This window comes from Sinocyclocheilus anshuiensis, unplaced genomic scaffold (assembly GCF_001515605.1).
Source record: "Sinocyclocheilus anshuiensis isolate Anshui unplaced genomic scaffold, SAMN03320099.WGS_v1.1 scaffold985, whole genome shotgun sequence".
In the NCBI taxonomy this organism is placed as follows: Eukaryota; Metazoa; Chordata; class Actinopteri; order Cypriniformes; family Cyprinidae; genus Sinocyclocheilus; species Sinocyclocheilus anshuiensis.
In genome coordinates, this window is record NW_015557117.1 from 169,034 (window position 1) to 172,547 (window position 3,514).

The 3,514-nt window shown below is 40.4% G+C and overlaps 1 protein-coding gene across 1 annotated transcript in view; it reads right to left on the bottom strand.

Annotated features, from left to right (window-relative positions):
- The window catches only part of LOC107677757 (dihydropyrimidine dehydrogenase [NADP(+)]), a 177,070-nt gene that overhangs the window by 120,866 nt on the left and 52,690 nt on the right, over nt 1-3,514 (bottom strand). The gene's annotated exons all lie outside the window — the stretch shown is intronic.

Below are 3,514 nucleotides of genomic sequence, written 5' to 3' on the forward strand. Positions count from 1 at the left end.
GCTCCCTCCTGCTTCCAGTATGAATTAAACAGTCTTTATATTACGTGTGTACTCATTAATGATCACAACACCCTATTTTGGGTAAAAATAGGAAAGATAATACTTTTCTCTAAAGAAACAGGATTCCCTGAATTATCGCCATTGATATCGTTATCGTAATAAATACCAGAAATATCGTGATATATTTTTAAGCCCATATTGCCCATCCCTAATGAAACGCACTCAATATTATGTCAAATTAGGCCATAAACCACCTAACTAGTCAGTTTTTCTTTGACGATTAACCTCAATCTAAGATCAAAAGTGTTGCATGGTAGTCCATGCAGATATTGACTTAAAATGTAGCCTTGAAAAGTCTTTTTCAATGAACATGTAAATACAGGACTCATTCAAACTGCCATTAAAAAACTCAAGTTGCTCTTGTAACACGCTCCTACTGACAAAGCTCAGTAACAATCGGCACGCTAAGGTTTGAGGAGGCCCTTCCCTCCTCACACTGTGTGACCGCCAGGGTTGGGAGGGTTACTTTTAAAATGTATTCTGTTACAGTTACAAATTACTTCATTAAAAAAGTATTTAGTGATGTAATCCAAGTACCACAATATAAAAGTAATGTAATCTGATTACTTTAGGATTACTTCCAAGTTACATATGTAAATAAGTAAAAAAAGCAATATCTAAGTACTTTTATTTAACTATGACTTTAAAAATAAAACTAATAAAAACTATAGTAAAAACTATTTGAAACTATTAAAAATTGTGTCTTGTTTCACCATCTATTAAAGGCCGTATATTTATATAAAAGGCTATGCAGACATCTTGTCGGGTCTCGGGTCTGATCACCTGTTCTTTGCTGTCTCTGTGTTTGGGTGTTGTGTTGTTGTGTGTGTGGCTTGTTTTGACAGCTCGCCCCGTGCGCATTGTCCGCATGATTGTTTCCCCGCCCCCCTTGTTTCTCTGCTCGCTAGATTCTTGTTTCACACCAGGTTCTTGTTATCTCATTAGCTTCCCCTTATAGCTCCTCGTGTTTCTCTGTCTTTTGTCAGATTGTTGTGATTATTCCCTTGCTCTGACTGTCATAGTTAGTATTGCTTACCAGTCCTGTCTTGTCTCGTTCAGGCTCCAGTGCTCGTAGCTGCCTTTATATTTTCCTGCACCTCTCTGTGCGTTCAGAAACCTGTGGGCTCCCTTCGGCATCCACCTACCCTGGGACTCTGCGGTCTCGTTGTTGGGTTGCTCAGCCTCTCGCTCGGATTAGCGAGCTGCCCTGCCGGCTTCGTCTCCACTGCCGCAGTTGCGGCTTGTTCCAGCCGCTGCTATCCACCCATCTGTGTGGTAGGGGATTCCACGTCCACACGAACTGTCCGCGGAGGCGCTCATTGCCTGTTGTGACCAATCTCTGTTCAATAAAGCCTCTGTTGTACCCGCACCTGAATCCAGCCTATTTCCTGACAGAAAAATGTTTATTGAGCATAAATTCAGCACAGAAAGATTTATGAAGGATCAAGTGACACTGAAGACTGGAGAAACTTCCCAGAAAGAACTCACATTTAAAAAAATATATAATAACATTTACATTTACAAACTTAATTTTTTTTTTATAGTATTTCACAATATTACTGTTTTTACAGTATTTTTAATCAAATAAATGCATTCTTGGTGAGCATAGGAGACTTCTTTCAGAAACATTAAAGGGGGCATTGGATGCTAAATTCACTTTTACATGGTGTTTGCACATAAATGTGTCTTAGCAGTGTATGGACACAACCACCCTACAATGATAAAAATCCATTCACTCCTTTTTTTTAATCCCCAAAAAATCTAAAAAGTCTAAATTATCAAGCTGTTTTGATTTTCTAAGCATTATGACACCATACTGCTCAGGTCCCACCCATGACCGCTGAAGGACTGTCCCGTATTAGCATATTTCCATAATCAGCCAGTTGTATGCTGTTCGCCATTTTCTCCATGCTCGAGCAGCTGTAGCGATATCAATGTCTCATAAGCAATGCAGGTGTGTCGGGTCTCGTGTCTGATCACCTGTATCATTGCTGTCTCTTCTGTTCGTGTGTTGTTGTGTTGTGTTGTGTGCGTGGCTTTGTTTTGACAGCTCGCCGCATGCTCGTTTTCCGCGTGGTTGTGTCTCCGCCCTTTTTGTTTCCCTGCTCATTAGCTCATCTTCTCTCACACCGGGTTCTTGTTTATCTCGTTATCTTCTCCTTATAGCTCCCCATGTTTTGCTGTCTTGTGTCAGACAGTTGTGGTTCATACCATTGTTCTGACTGCCAGTGTCATGATTGTTTATAGCCCTGTCTTGTCTTGCTCAGGCTCCAGTGCTCGTAGCTGCAAGTAGTTTCCCTGCACCTCTCTGTGCGCTCAGGTACCCGTGGACCCCTCCCGGCATCCGCCCTCTGGGTCTCTGCGGACTCTCCAGCGGATCATTCTGTCTCTCGCTCGGATTAACGACCTGCCTAGCCGACCTCGTCTCCACTGCCATGGCTTCTGCCAGCCAGTGTCACCCACCCACCTGGGTGGTAGGAGATTCTTCACTCTCACGAACTGTCTGCTGAAGTGCACTCTCCCCTGATTATTCTGTTCAATAAAGCCTCTGTTGTACCTGCATCTGAATCCAGCCTATTTTCTGACAAGGTTTTTTGTAGTTGGATGTAAAAGTGGACATAAGAGTCTTCATTTTCTCCCGACATCAGAGCCACTGAGGACGCAGTTGATTAGTTTTGTATTTAATAGTAACAGACCACCGAATACACAAAAATTGGAAGAGAGGAGCAGGGTGAGCAGTAGCTCGTTATCATTTAAAGAGACATGCACCAAAATGGGTCGCTGTGAACAGAGCTGTAAAAATGTAAAAAGGGTGTTTTACATGACCATTGAGGAATTTTAACCAAAGTATGTTGCAGACATTTCATGAAGCCCCTAAAGAATCATACCAACTAGTGAAAAAAATGGGCATCCGATGTCCCCTTTAACAAAAATCTTACTGATCCCAAACTTTTGAATGGTAGTGTATAAATAAGGTTATACTTCAATACAGTATTTGCCTAATTGAATGTTATAAATAAGTGTTTATAATTACACAGTTAAGTCAATCATAGCCAGATGACCATAAACAACAAATATTTACCAACAAATAAGCCAATATAAGCTAAAATAGGGCAGTGCAAAATAGTAGGCTACTAGTTTAGCAACATGGGAAAAAAAAACAATTCTAATGTCCTTGTTCTCTACTTTTCCTCAAAAAGATTGAGAACTAAAGAAAAAAAAACAAGAGAGCAAAAGCTAACTTTTCTACGGTGACGCATTGCTGCCGCACACATATTTTTTTTCCACTCAGTTATGTCGTTTTAACGACATCTTTTCTCGTTATAACGACATCTTTTCTCGTTAAAACGACATCTTTTCTCATAATAACGACATATTTTCTCGTTAAAACGACATCTTTTCTCATAATAACGACATATTTTCTCGTTAAAACGACATCTTTTCTCGTTAAAAC